The sequence below is a fragment of the Poecilia mexicana genome, unplaced genomic scaffold (genome assembly GCF_051168715.1).
Source record: "Poecilia mexicana isolate PSO_F unplaced genomic scaffold, ASM5116871v1 scaffold_16, whole genome shotgun sequence".
Classification (NCBI taxonomy): Eukaryota; Metazoa; Chordata; class Actinopteri; order Cyprinodontiformes; family Poeciliidae; genus Poecilia; species Poecilia mexicana.
In genome coordinates, this window is record NW_028263385.1 from 20,854,772 (window position 1) to 20,870,910 (window position 16,139).

At 36.5% G+C, this 16,139-nt stretch overlaps 2 long non-coding RNA genes across 2 annotated transcripts; both read left to right on the forward strand.

Annotated features, from left to right (window-relative positions):
- Positions 1-1,081: 1,081 nt before the first annotated feature.
- On the forward strand, positions 1,082-3,294 carry LOC148155074 (uncharacterized). Its single transcript, XR_015765707.1, has 2 exons — positions 1,082-1,206; positions 2,983-3,294. It is a non-coding gene; the product is annotated as an uncharacterized LOC148155074 (long non-coding RNA).
- Positions 3,295-3,549: 255 nt separating this feature from the next.
- On the forward strand, positions 3,550-11,541 carry LOC148155075 (uncharacterized). Its single transcript, XR_015765706.1, has 4 exons — positions 3,550-4,029; positions 8,067-8,183; positions 10,353-10,499; positions 11,467-11,541. It is a non-coding gene; the product is annotated as an uncharacterized LOC148155075 (long non-coding RNA).
- Positions 11,542-16,139: the final 4,598 nt, after the last annotated feature.

Consider the following 16,139-nt stretch of genomic DNA (forward strand, 5'->3'; position numbering starts at 1 on the left):
AAACACGTCCGCACAGGCCTTCCTCCCTTTCTGTCCCCTTGCCTCCGTGTTTCTCTGATTCTCTCCCTCCTGACTTTTCTCTCTCTCCACCTCCCCCTTTCTCTCTTTTAATTTCCCGATGTGGTGTCAGAGCCACGGAAGATGGAGAGGCCGGGCCAAGCCAGAAGACAGCCCATTATCTTTTCTGTAGCCATTTACCTCAGCGGGAGCACAGATGGAGGGCAGCTGAGAAAAGAGGAAAAACATAAGAACTATAAAACACCACTGGAAAGTAAAACAGTCATTAACAACATGAGAGAAATGGCTAAACCTGTCTGCTGATAAATAAAGGACGTTTTAAGCTGTAGCTTTAGCGTTTACTTTTTATGTTATTGAGGATAATGAAAAAATTTGAACAGTGGACAGCTCCTGTCCATGCAGTTTGACATTGTCACTTACTATTAAGTCATGTTTCCTTTCATCAATACCCATCAATATAAAAATCGAAAGCACATTTATTTTCAAATGTACTCAATTAGCATTTTTAATGCTAGTTTTTCCAAATGAAGGAATGCAATGATTTGTTTTACGAAAGCTTGTTCTCTGTTCATGTAACTTCACTGGGGGAAGTGAAGCTACATGAAGTGAAGCAACCGCTGTCCGGAAACTTCTCATATTTTCAGATGTTGATTGGGGGTTGTCCTGTCAGACTGTCAGTTCCTGAAACAACACAAAATATAACTTGGACAAGCGCATGCGTGGTTAGTGCACACAAAGTGAAAATCTTGAGAGGTCCAAGTGACTCTGTGACTTAAGGCCGCAGCAGGGTTAACAGAAACTCTGGGCTGGCTGTAATATCTACAAAGAAAGACAGTTAAAATGCATCTCATGCTGTCTAATTTTTACCAAAAATATCATTTAGATTTTCCACACTCTAATGGTAGCATTATACTTCACTCACAAGAACTTGATCATGAGTTGTTGTTTTTTTCACCCCAATCATCTCTCTAATCTACAATCCAGGAGTAAAACCAGGCGCAATGTGGATCTGCAGAACTCCAAATAACTCCTTATATCTTTTATTTTGTATCTAGATATCCGTTGGTGGTGATCAGAAAAGTGCATTGCTGCAGCCTTTACTACCAGACACGCAGTACAAAGTGACGGTCACACCTGTGTACTCTGATGGACAAGATGGCATCAGTGCTTCTGCTTTGGGTTCTACATGTAAGCCTAAATATCCTGAAAACACAAATGCAACACACCCCGCCTCACCAAAACATGCCACCACAGCGCTTGGATGATGTTTAATCAGTCGTCTCATTTTAAACAAGCAGAGCATTCTATGCTAAATTATCAAGGACTTGTTTTAGATTTGATGAAAGAAACTGAAAATTATGGAAACACAATTGCATGAATGATATCTGTGAAGTCAGAAACAAAGGTCAGGTTGTGGCTTTCATGGTTATCATGGTTGTGACTGTTTAAACTCAAAGAGCTGGACTTTCAAATCTCTAACAAAAAAAGCAATATTTATCAACTCGGTTGGTTTTCTTACCCTACAGTAATTGAGTTTTGCAGATTGGAGCTTTATTATGTACTTTCTTTCATATCCATTATAAATGTTCCATTTAGTCAAGATCAAGACTGTTGCTGGACCTTTCAGTGAATCGATCTGCCTTTCCAGAAGAAATGTTTTACTGTTAGTTCTTATGGGTTGTGTGGCAAAACTATTTATGAATTTTGTATTTGCACTTTGATAACTACAATCCTGATGTGTTAGACACGCCATATTTCTTAGATTATGTATTTTACCTTGATATTTTCTTAAACTTTTTATTAATTTTATATTCTTCAGGAGATCAAATTAATAAATGAAATTCAAGCAGCTTTGTTGCACTTTCTGCTGTTCCAGCTGGCCGCTCTCGTTTTGTCACTAAGTTTCCTGTCGATCAATTTATAGTTTTTGGAATAAATTACTTTTTTTGTTGTTGGGAAGTAAAACAATTCTCCAGGAGTAATAATTTCATATTTTATTGCCCCTAGTTTAATATTCATGCAAGTTATGAATTATTAACCAGTGAGGTTATTTCAAGGTTTCCTTGTTTTCTGTGAATGAAATATGCAGGTTTCAGTTTAGGAGAATAGGCTGAAAGATACTGAAGAATTTTATTTGCTCTAAGCAGAATGCTAATTTGCGCCTTGTACAATTTATGTTAATTTATGTGCCGGATGGAGAATATGAATTAAGGTGATGAGAAATACTGATGCTTTCCTAATTGTCTTAATATGAACACCTCGTTGTTCCAGCAGCTCCTTAAATAATGAAATGATTAAATTAGTCCAATTGATTCTCTTTACCATTGTTCAACCTTTTCTTTTTTTTTTTTGAGTAGCACTGATTGTCTCTTTGTTATGCAGTGAAATAAAACGTCAGATTAAACATGTCATATTTTAAGATTAGAGTGCCATAACTAATCATCAGTCAAATTAAACTGCCTTTGTCCCAGACTATAGTCATAAATTACAACACAGACATATACTGTGAGAGCACTTAGAGAGTTTGAGGGTCAAAGCCCCCATAAATCAAGAGCTAAAGAGTTTTACAACCTTGCAATTAGTTTTGTTTGCGTCGGAAAGAAAATGATTCATGTTAGAAACAAAGCGTAGCAATTTCTTCCCCTGGTATTTTTAACCATCCAAATACAGCTAGAAAAGTTTTACTGTTCAGCTTTTCTTTTTTTGCAAATATTCCTGTGCTGGTGCTACAAATGAATAACTTCTTTATTGATGTGCTCTGTAAAATCTGTAAAAGGTCAAGAGATTTTTTTGTTTATTTCTTAAACAAATGAACAAACTGGCCACACTGGACGCATGAAGTTGTTTGCTCTCTGCAAAAGACTCAGTGAAACTTGAATTTTAGTGTCTGTTTAATGACATTCAGCATCAAATCTCTGTAGCATTCAAATCAAGTTTGCCTTTTTGTTTTTGTTGCTTTGGTAGTGCCTCTCTTGTCTCCTGAAAATCTACGTGTGTCAGAGGAGTCGTACAACCGTTTCAGGGTCTCCTGGGATCTGCCTCAGTCTCCGACAGAAGGTTACAGGATTCTCTACCGGCCCATTCATGGTACACACACGCACGCACACACACACACACACACACACACACACACACACACACACACACACACACACACACACACACACACACACACACACACACACACCCACGCACACACACACACACACACACACACACACGCAGACTGAGGTCCAAAGCAGACAGTTTAAAGCTTAAAGAAAAAAAAAAAAGAAACAGCAGTGTAGCACACAAATATGTGCATCCTCTCCACTTTCAATGAGACATCATCATTAAATGACCATTTTAGCTGCTCTGCCCTGCGTCTGCTGCTAATTACTTCACCAAGCTATGGATCCAGTGTTTTATAGTTTCCAACTCTGTTTTCAATCACCTAAAAGCAATTATTTTACCTCAGAGGAGCAGGTACAGGCAAACGTGCTGCACTGATGTTATTTTAGGAATGTTCAAGGGAAAAGAAAAGTCCCACACAGACCTTCACTTTTCATACATGTACACAGCTAGACTAGAAGAGACTTTGGGTGCTTGTTGGCACAGACGCAACTCAATCTGTATTTTATGAGGATTATTCCACTGGGTGGTGTGTTGGCATAATAACTTTAATTACTTAGTTTTATACATTTTTAAAAAAAAAGCTCCTCCAGGAATCTGTGACTCAGTGGGTTTAGAAATTTCTCTTTCTGCTTTTCAAAAGTAGTGTTTACATGTTCCTGCATTATTTTATACTGATCAAACTAAAAGTTCTGGCCCACTCTGCTTTTTTCTGTATTTTAATACACGTTTCGTCTTTTCTTTTTTTAGTTCAAAGTCCAGCTTTGGAGACGACAGTAGACGAAGATGTGAACTCAATTCTACTCCTGAATCTTTTAAGCGGGACGGATTACAGTGTCCAAGTGACGGCTTTCTACCCAGCAGGACCGAGTGAACCACAGCTCATTAATGCGAAGACATGTAAGCATTTGACATAGTAATACCACAAGAATTCACAATTTATTGAATTCTTGTGGAAATATTCCCATCTGTTAAATAAGAAGAGATTCCCATTCAGCAGACAAGAAACTGTCAGGTTAGATATTATTGCAAAAAATAAAAATAAATAAATAAATAAATAAATAAATATGTATGATTAATTTTAAAATTCAGTGTGAACGTGCTGATGGTGAAAATTAAGTATAGTCAAATTGTTTATTTAAATGAATGTGAAATATTAATGCAGGCCAAAACACACCTGGATAAAATGTACAACTTTAGAGTTTAAAGGGATATAATTTTTTTACTATGTCAATATATAGATTGATGCTTAAGCATAATTAGAGCAGTTGTGAAAAACGTTGAACATTAAAACATTTGAAAAGTGTCATTTTCCTCTGTGCTCACCACTCTGTTGGTTTATCACACAAATGTTGTTTGAACATAAATAGAAGTTTGTGGTTGTAAATATAATGAAATAAGATATTAGGATTTAAACAATATGAAAAACTTCAAGCTATATAAATTATTATTACGGCCCCTAATATCCTTTGAAACAGGTTCTAATTATTGGAGCAACTTTTTATAAACCTGTTGGTTTTAGTTGTTAAAATAATTTTTAAAAATAGGCTGCATCACTAAAAAATCAACAACTGATTTTTTCTTCTTCTTTTTTTTTTAGTTCAGTTTCATTATGAAAAGACACTGGGACCATTACAGGGACAGAGACCCTGGTTGCAGAAAAAGGAATGCCATTTTAGAAAAGCACAAATGTGTAACATGCATATTAATTGCCTGCTTATACCGTGCAAGCTAATTTCCATTGAGACCTTAGCAAACAGGCTGAAAAGCAGAAGGATATTAATATTTTCCATTCAGAAAGTGAGAACAATCCTTTCTGCATATAGATTTGAAATCAGTGGCTGGAGTAAAACCCAGCAGAGGCTTTTATTTCTCTCATCTAAAACAAAGAGGTGTAGAAATCGAGAAATGAGAAGACTAACAGAGATATTAGAAAGTTAAAGTGATGCTGCATTGCCTGTACAGTACACTCATCTGTCATTTTCAATTATGACAACGTCTTGGTGTAAAACTAATTACTTTCCTGCCATTGGTTTAGCATGTCTATGTTTTAGTGTCAATTGCTTTACTCCCTTGGTTTCTAAATTAAATTTAAGCCTTTGTCCGTTTTCTCATGCATTTATCAGTGTTTAGCCGCTGTGTAATTTGTTACTGGCAACGCAAGACTAAATACTTATAATCTGTTGATTGCAATCAATCCTCTGCCCTGATGTATTGTCGGATGCATCAGATTTGCTTATGTTACACAACTATTAGCATGATTTGTTCCTGTTCACTCCTCAGTGGAGGAACTAATTTGTTATTTTCTTTTCATGCTAGTAATATGGATGTTTTAAGATTTTTTTCCCCTGGGTACACATACTGCAATTTAAACTTGAAAGCCGATGGGCATGTGTGCTCCAAATAAATTATACACAACATGCAAAATCAAAAACGAATTAATTGAGACGCTGGAGCTTTTATAGTCATAGTTATGCATTTGAAACTTGACAAATCGAGGTTTAAGTTTTCTTTTATTATGTTCTCACTGTTTCTTAAGAGAAAGAAAAGTTAAGTTCCCTGTTTAATATCACAGCTTGAACAACTAATGCAACAAAGTCAAGTTTCTTATTTCTCCTACAGGGCAATTTCAGACACTCACATCTATCATTAATTATGCAGTTTTAATATGTAGACATACCTTAATGATTTAACCATTAGCATTTATAAGTTTGTATGCAAAGTAGGTTTAATATTGTGTATCCAAACATACCTTCTGACAATATGCTTTATCTCTCCTTTAAAGTTACTTAGTCACTTTAGTATGGGATATAGTAAAAAATGAAATAGGAAAACAAGTTTGGCCATTTATTTTACAGATGCTTTCTAAAATAGTGTAGAGTACATCAAACAGATTACGGACCAAACAAAGGAAAGGTGTGGACTGTCTCAGGTGCTCAGAAAGAATATCACAGATATTCATGTTGACGGGTTTAAGTGTCTCATTGTGTTTTCTTATGGACCCAAAAACAAGCATTAAATAGGTACCATATTAGGCTTAAGAGAGGTTATGTATGCAACAAGAACACAGAATGAACCAAAAGGGTTTGAGAAAATAGAACAACAGCCACATGAAGAGCATCAGGAAAATCCAAGGAGAAATGGAAAAAAGAGGGGAAATAAATGCTAATAAAGAGCTCAGATGAGACTAAACTCCAACAGTTTTTGAGAACCATATCTCCTATAAAAGAGGTACTCCAGATCGTGAGACGACAGCGAACCTCTCACTTCTTGGATGCTAGACGAGCTGCAACCTCAGGAGGTTTTGATGCGTTTTGAGCCAAAAAGCAAATCGATAATCCCCAAAGCCGATTACAATGTAGACTGATGGGACAAAACTGGAGCTTTTATGCCAATGACATCTGTTTTATGTCAACATGGACCTTCCAAAGAAAAGACTACACAACACACAATATTAAACCTACTTTTAAAAGCAAACTCCAATTTTTAGTAAGTATGGAATAGAAAGCTCATAATGCCATCGTATGTTTTAAGTAAACTGAGTGTACTGGTATACTTTTGTGTCTCTGCATCTTATTTAAAACAGCAACTTCGTGTCACATACATTATTCAGTGGTATTTAACATAAAGCACCTGCTTCCCTGTGTATATATCCATTTTATATTCTCAGCATATTCAACTAATAAGAAGGAAAGTAAGCAAGTGACTCCTTGGAGACTTGCTTTATAATAACACACCATAATTCAAGAGAAAAACAAGTTCCTGCTGTTTAAATAGCATACTTTGCAGTGTCCAGCATGCAACCATGATGTTTTGCAGCAAAACATCGAAGGCCCAACTACCTTTCTTGTTTTTTATGGCTTCCAACTCTGTCTACCTGAAGTTTATGTCAGCTTACAGCTTTCACACTTTTGTAGATCACGCAAAAGTCAAGTTATTTATTTATTTACATAGCACCATTTCACAACAAACATTGTCTTTAAAAAATTGTTTCCGTTCAGTCACATACATCCCAATTGATCCTACTTATCAAACAGTATGAGGTAATTGTTCAAATTAGTTTAGAAAGTTTCTAAGGAAACCCCGCAGATTGCATTGAGTCAAGCAAAAAAAAAAAAAAAATCTCCATTTGAAACATGAAGGGAGTTGTTTCAAAAAATAACACAATCTGCAGAAAACAAAAGAAGCAAAAAAAAGATGCATCTTTTTGTTTTGTTCCATTATTGAACTATAAGCCAAACATCTGTGTTTGATTCAAACATCCCTCAAATCAAATATTCTGGATGCACATTATATGCAGTTTATCAAATGTTTTTCCATTCTTGACATAAATGTCTGACTCCATACCTTTTGATGAGGTGATTAGATCAGAGAAAGCAGGCTGAAGGATCGTTGGAGGAGAGCAGATGATGGAGCTGCACTGACAGAGAACAGATATAAAAGTTGTTCTTGCATAACGAAATCATCACAGTCAGAATTTTAATTTATTTTTCAATGCAAATGATCACCGGCTGTTATAACTTGCTCAGTTTGGATGAATCTCTCTGAATCTCTCCTGTTTGAATGTGTTCATGAAATTTAAACACATTTTTTATGGCAAAATCTCAGTTTTCCAATCTCCAATTTGAACTGTTTTCAAGCCTTCATTTGGTCGTGTTAAAAGGATTTAATCTCAGGAAAGGGAACGAAATCTGGAAATATTGTTTTTCTATTCCTGTCCAGACTGGAAAATGCCTCATTCATATGCTTTACTTTTCCCCTGACTACAGTGCAAACATGTTATTGGTTAATTCATCAAATTCATCATCATCATCATCATCTTGTAAGCGTGTATTTGAAGCTTTTCTGTGATAATACCGACAGAAGCCATTTCTCATAATCAGTCCCAGTTTGTTTAAAGCCACATGTTGAATCAATCTCTCTGTGTCTCACTCCAGTGTTCCTTGGTGTTTCTGGCTTGTCAACCTACCAGGTGCGCCCCGACAGCATGTGTGTTCAGTGGCAGCCTCTTCTGCACGCCACATCGTACCGGGTCTCCATACAGTCTGTGCTCAGTAAGTACATTTACTGGTGGATGCTTTGTCTGTTTTTCCGCAGCGTTTTGAAAAATCTCCGGGTTTTCCTCTTGGAAACCGAGTCTAAAAGATACATTTACTTCAATTAATGTAAAAACTGAAGAATCCTAACACATTATTGTATTATCTACTCTCACACCAACTGAGTGCTAACTTCCTGCTGTGCAGCTATACGATACTCCATCAAAATATATATACAGACACCAAATTATTTACTGGAATTTTGTCCCGTTCATTTAGACAGAAAGGTGTTAACGAAGGTTTGAACATTATTGCTCAAACACAAAAAAAATGTTTTGTCTGATTTAATGTCAGAGAATGAGGGGGAAAACAGTTTATTTTTATTAGAGTGTATGCAAACATCTTCTTTCAACTATAACAAAATTTTCCTATTCGTTTTATGAGAGCCAACTTTGTCTCTAACAGTTATATGCTGTATGAAAACCAACATCTGGGCAAAAAACACCCACTATACAAACACTATCTTCGTTAATGAAGTGTTCACTTTCTACACAAATAATGGTGCTCTCATTTGTGCATTTTGTTTGCATGACAAATAGCATTTTAATGACCATGAGTGCCATTTTACAGTCCTATTTATTTTCTGCCACTGACCAGAGTTGTGCTCCATGACGCACAGTTTTTTTTATGACATTCCCGTGCCAAAAACCCTTCTGCAAACTCATTTAGTGCAATAGCAGCTGTGGATACCTCTGAATAGCATCTCACTTAGGATAAAGTGTCTGTTGGATCATTGTTATGTATTAAAAGCATAGAGGATAGCCTGGGTGAGGCAGAGTTTACTTTAAGATCACGGAGCCAACTGGCTACTTAAACAACTTCAAAATTGTAAAAGTGTGAAAATGAGGTTGCAGTTATTTCCTTTAACCTCTCAGGTTGTTTCCCTATTGATTTCTCTCCAACATGAGACACATTAGGAAACAGTATTAAACCAGTGAAACTTACAAACGTCAATTGTTACTCTGCACCACAGTTCAAACCAGATATTTACATACACTGAGTAAAAAGTTATGTGTATTTTTTTTCCTCACTATCTGAAGTTCAATCAAAACAAACTTTTCTTGTTTTAGGTCAGTTAGAATTAACGAAATTATTCATATATTTTTAAATGCCAGAAAGAAAACATAAGAACATAATCTGATTGATTTAGATTTAGAGCCGAAACGCTCAGTTCCTCCAAGTCGAGACTAAAAATCCACCTGCTCAGAGTTTGCCTTTGATTCATAACAGCTGAGACATTGATCAACATATTTTATGTCAATCTGCTTGATGATTTTGAAGATTGCACTTGACAACATGCAAAGTTTATTTGTTGTTTCATAATTGGTGCAAAGCACTTTGAGCTGCCTTGTTGATGAAATATGTTATACAAATAAACTTGATAGAGTAAAATGTCAGTGTCCAGATGTGCAGCCTGATTGAGACCTACTCACATCGACTCTGAGCTGAGATTCCAATCAAAGGTGCATTTACTAAATACTAACTTGGAAGGGTGGAATATTTAAGCAATCACTTATTTTATGTTAAATATTTTTGCAATTATTTTGTAGAAATTGGTTTTTACTTTAACATTAGAGGGTTTGTGCAACTTTTATTGGTTAAAAAAAAAAAACACACTAACAAGCAATAAATTAAAAATAATCTTCAAAGGTGAATACTTGTATGTAGCAATGCACCAGTCAGAATTTGTTAGTTTATTTCCAACAATGAGATCTTCGCTGGTACAGATTCTCTTTAAATGTGGCATAAGAAGATTTAAGAACAAAGCTCAAAATATTTCCAAAGTTCCTTGTCGTTTGCTGTCATGCGCTGTTTATTTTAGCAGGAGAGGCAATAGTGCACATCTGTGTGTGAAACAGGCTTTTACTATTTTAATTCAAAGACAAAAGGACCATGTGGTTTCCATTTTAAATTGCTCATAGTGTTTTATTTTAGTAATTAGCATAGTTAGCATAACTACAGCAGCACTTCTGGCTTTATTTGCTTCTGATTTACCTAAAAAGTTTTTGCTTCCCTGGTTTAGACATAATGCAGAAAAAGATTCAGAAAAAAATATTTCTTGAGAAAAAATATTTTGATCTGAGTTTTGTATGATTTGACTTTTTTTTATTTATTTATTTCTTGCAGATGGTCAGAGACAAGAGCTAAACCTGGGAGGTTCAGCTTCGCGCCACTGTTTCTATGACCTCACTCCCAGTAGCCAGTACCAGATCAGCATTTATACACAAATGCAAGAAATGGAAGGACCGTCTGTATCCATTACTGACATGACACGTACGTATGCATACTTTTATCCTCAGAAGAAAAAAAAAATGTTTTCAAACCTATTCATCAGCCTTGACTCGCTCTCATTTCCCCCAACATCCCTGTAGCTCCTCTCTGTCATGCATTTATCTCATCTCTGCAAAATGTTCTACTAGTTTTCTTTTAGTCCATCATGTCTTCCTCTCTCTGAGAAGATAGCTTCTGGTGTTGCAGGTCATTGTTCAGCTGATGGATTGAGCTGAATCTCACATCTTGAAATTCCTTAATATTTAAGCATTGTATTAGCTTTAGCCAGCTCTTATCCAATGGGATAAAAATTAAAGTTACTATAGATCATTCTGGATGCATTACAACTAGCCATGAAATTATGAAGATTATTTTGCTGTACAGAATTTTCTTTATTACCTACTTTTTGCTGCTAATGAATTGACTACATTGATTAAATGTAGTTTAATTAAGAAGTTGTTTGGTTAAATTAAGAGAAATGAGACAGATGGCTTATCTATGAACTTTCATTTTCTTGTGTGTTATTTCTGGAATTCCCATCATTTAATTGTTTAAGGTTAAATAACACGATAGCTTTTGAGGCTTGTGCTATTATTAGTTTGATATTTAAGTGCACAAACCAGGGGCACTCCCAGAAAAGTTTCATAGTGGTGGCCAGACTAGAAGGGGGTAATATTATTTTATTTTTTATTTTATAATTGTGTGTATTTAGTTAGTTATTGGGGTTTACATTTATATCTTGATTGAATAAAACGACTCTACATGCCTTTCTATGACCTGAACACGGTTCCTTGATTCTCTCGAGTCGCCATTTGATTTTAAAGAGCGTGCCAAGCATCCTCCCCGTCCACCACCACTGACACAAACAAGCTGTTGATGTTTGTAGTTGGCAAATAAACTTCATCGTGGCATTGTTTTTTTGACATTGTTGTATGTTCTTTTCTTTTTCTCTGTGTTTATTCAAATGTAGTTTCAGAGCCGACTCCCGTTCCGACTGAACCTCCCAGCACAGAGCCCACTCCCACCATCCCGCCTGCTAAAGAAGGTAAACTTTAACCACAACATGAAGAACAGCCATGAACAGGTAGAATAGTATAATTTATGAGTAATTTAGAAAAACCTAGCTTATAATTTGGGAACATTTATTAAACTGGGGAAAAAAAATATGATGTGGAAAAAGAATAGGCTTCTTTTTCCATAAAATCATCAAACAGTTTCTGTAGAGTTAATGTACTGAAGCTGCTTTACTTTATATATTGTCTTGGCTGTCAAGGCAGTGATCAAAGGAACAAAACCATTTTGGACAGCAGGGCAGATGACAACAGTATGTACAAGGCTTAGTGCATGGCTGAGTAATTTACAGATTAATTAAAGACAAAGTATTCTAGTGATTTATATATCATTTCCCGGTATGTGTAGAGGTGAAGTGCAGCGGAAGGTCATCTGTTAGACAGATGAGAGCTGCTGTATTGTGGGATGTCAAACGAAATTGATGATTTTCTGTTCCTATTCTGAGGCTCTGCTGTCTCTCCAAAGCTTCATCAAGAGGGAGGAGGGTAGGGAGCCAGGTTCTGTCCATCTCTGACCCAAACATCTCTGAGCTTCTGGTCAATGAGTTTACCTGCTTCTTTAAAATGTTTATTGAGCCTGGAGATCAAACAGCTAATCATGACCGACCATGAGAGGATCTCTGAGGCAACCTGAGAGATTCTTAGTTTCTTCAGAAAATAGTCTTTGGTGTTGGTGCTCCAGGCCTTTGTGTTAAGTTAACAGTATTTACAGCTGACAACCACCTCCTCTTCTCTCCCATATAACTTGACGCAATGGTAATTTTTTTGCTAGGTGCTTCTCAAAATAGGAAGATGGGAAAAGCTGCCCCTTCACATAAAGCAGATGTGTCTTTATCTTTATAACTCTGCTGCACTTGTATCTGCAGTCAGAGAAATAAAGATTTTTAGATAAACAAGGCTGGGTGAGGACTCAAGTCCAATTCATTTACGGCACATGAGGAGGATGGTTACAGAAGTTTTAAAAAAAACTCCATATATTACTGTAAAATAATGGCTTCAAAGTTTTCAGTGTGGGATTATGCTTACTGTAAATTTGTCTAAAAACATTTTGTAGATCTTTAACAGGGAAACATAAGCCCAAACATTGGTATTTCTTAATCAGTATTAAGGAGCCAAGTTCAAACATTATTCATTCTACGTCACAATTTTTCTTTACAAATGGAAACTGCAGTAGAGGTTTTAGCATGTTTTATTGCTGCCTTGCCTCGGAGTGGGCATGATTGAATTAAATAAAACCCGTCAAAGTGACCAATGATCGAAGATGATCCAAAATCAAATTAACATCAAAAGAGGCATTACCAAATAAGTCATTGATGAACAAAACACTTTGCTGACTGGTAACAGGATATGTTTTGCTTCTCATCATATCCCTGGTTTATTTGTGTTTGTGTGTTTGCTTCAGCCTGCAATAATCAATATCACATGTTTCTGTTTCCATTATGTTGTCATTTCTGAGCTAACACTACTCGAGTCACAATGGGGAAAAAAGACAGAGCCTCTCGACCACTGGCTTCAGTCTAACAGTAGTCTTACATTTTTATTACTTTCAAATGTGCATGCCGAAATCAAAAATCGACTGCTAAACACAAAGCCTTACATCATTTCTCAGTGACCCCTGAATCCTAATCATTAAATGAAAACAGGAAGGATTCATGTGCAGAGGCTACAAACAGAAGCAATTTACTTCTACTTCATTAGAGTAACTGTAACTTGATGTATTATACTGTAAATTAAGTAAACTAAAGCACAAATCATAGTTGATCATAACTGATTTATTTAATGGCTAAAATGGAAATCAAACATAAGAAAAAAGATTCAAACTCCCACCCATAAGCTCTTTGGCCGCCTCCTCTTTTAAAAGGTCACCCTACAACACCAATCCCTCAGACATGAACCGCTACGCCTGCTGAGCCCATCTTTAAGCATTTCTGTTTAAGTTTCTGACCTTTGTCAGACATGTGCCTCCATGTGAAACAGCATGCAACCTGTACTCCAAGCAAGATAAAAAAAAAAGGAAAGCGAGAGAGTATGTGAGGACAACAAGAAAGCAACAGAGGGAAGAAACTGGACAAAAGTGAAGGGTAGAACAAAGTAAACACAAAATTTGCTCTGCAGAAAACTGAAACAAAGAAACTGAGAGAAAGGAGGATGAGAGAGTAGAAAAATATGGTGTTCTTGAAAAAAAGTAGGAAAATTATTTAAATTGCTGAAGAAAACGGGAGGAGAGAGCCACTGCAAAGAGAAGTGTCGGTAAAAACCGTCACGGCTCCTCGGTTCCATCCTCTTCTGCTGCTTCAGAATTGCAGGCATTTTTCATGCTTTCCCTGAAATTTATGGAGGCCGGCAGGATCATAAACACTGCTTGGAATTTTGTGACTTTGAGTATGAAAAGCCTTTAAAACCCCTAAACAACTTTACAGCTGCTGCAATATGGCTTCTGGGAGTCGTTGAGAAACTTGAGAAGAATAAAAGCAGAGAGCAAAGTCGCTGCGGGGCCACGAACACGACCGAGCTGCTAACAAAAGAAGACATGAAATACATAAACCCGTTAAAAAAGGGCATTTCTGTGAGTTTCGAAGTGAGCGCACAGAGTTAATCCGTCTTTTGAACTTTACAGTGTGTGCATTGCTCTCAAGGTCTGATCCTTGCATATTGACCCTTTTCTTGGAGATGTGCATTTGCCATGATTCTTACTTTGAATATTTAATCAGTCTTAATAATTAGACAGCCTGTTGAAATTCTGCATTCGCTTTGTCCTTATCTATCTTCTGTTCTGTGTGAATTTTTTTTTTTTTTTAATGCAGGTATAAACTTTTGGGGGGTGACTAAGTCGTTCTGTCTTATCTGTCTAGTGTGCAAGGAAGCCAAGGCTGATCTGGCGTTTTTGGTTGACGGCTCTTGGTCCATTGGAGACGACAACTTCATGAAGATCACACGTTTTCTCTACAGCACTATGGGTTCACTGGATCTGATTGGACCAGATGGCACCCAGGTTTGTCACTAATGCTTTGAATTTTTCTCTTTGTGTGTGTGATGCTCAAACAAGTCAAATAGTGACTAATATTCAGCTTTCAGGTGGGAAAGCTGAAGATGTTCTGACTTTTTTTTGAGAATGACCAAAGTGGGCTTACATGAGTATAAATAGACAGTTCAGGCTAAGACATGAGTGGAGAATGTTGAAGGATGTATTAAAGGATGGTTCAAAATTGAAGTCCCAGAAGTTATTATTTACATTAAAATTTTGAATAATTTGGTAAATTGTTTTTTGATTCGCAGCTTTCCCTCTAAAACAATTTCTTTCCAACATTTAATGTAAAGCAGATGCTCGAAAAGAACCAGTGATTTTAAAATGTGACTACAAAATTAGTGAGCGAAGCTCTCCTTTAAGAGTATGTTAACCCTGTAAAAGCGATTCCTGTAGAATTAGCAAAGTTTGCAGCAATTTAGAAGTTTTCCATGTAGATTGTTAAGCCCTCCAAACCTTTAAATAGGTTGTGGTAATTATCCTATTATTGTGAAATTTCTGTATTTGAAATTGAATGCACACTTCCTCCTAAACTGGCTATTAGATCATTAAACTTTATTCTTTTTTTTCTTTTTGATTTTTACATTTGTGCTTTTAGACCTTTGTTTTATTGGGAAAATGTTATTTCTGGCATGAGTCTACATGGCAGGGAAGCTGTTTTTTTTACCCAATTTTCATTTGTTACTCCCCTGAGAAACCTGATTGTCTGCAGCCCTTTATCTACTTAAGTTTAGGAAAGTGAGAAGGAACTTTATTCCCCTAGTGAGTCAATCTTTACTTTCTGGAGCGACTTACAAGTTGCTGAGCTGCATTCGATTAACTTTGCTCATTTTCTGCCACTGTGTTCTTTGCCAGGAAACACTACTTCTTGTGCATAAATGGTGGTTTTAATAAGTTAAATCTGCATGAATTAGAAGCTGGAATAAGCATCAAGTGGTTCGAGCAGGGAAGGAGGCATTTCTCTGACTCATCCTGCCACAGTTTTACCATTAGGCTGATCAATATAGCAATGCCAGGCTTTAACTCCTTCCAGTGTAAAACTGATTTATTGGGGCCTCTTTCCTCTGTGGCCTCCATGATGTCAGCAGACTTCAGCTGCTTCATTTGTCACACTATATAGGTGCTTGCTAAACCTTTTTTTTTTTTCATTTGTGTAATGTCTGCTGTTAAACAGTTTGCTGCCTTTGCTGTTCCCCAAAACCTCCGAGCAGTGGGATACTGACAGCAAGCCACTGGCTGTAATGTGAGAAAGTTGGCTGCATTGTAAAGAGGCAGTGGGCCCATAAATGTAATCAGACAAGAGCCAGCAGTAGCACCATTAGTGGTGTGGAGGGGATGATGGGGTCCATCGCTCTAAGAGAAGCCTATTAGATTGATTATAGGTCAGAGTTAGATGTCTGAACAAAATGCGTCTTCTAGAACTATTCACACCCAGCTGGACTCTTCTACATGTTGCGTCAGAAATGTTGGTGTGTTTTCTTTTGATTTGTTAGACCAACATAAAGTTGTGAATAGCTGAGAAGTAGAATAATGTATGCATTTAACATG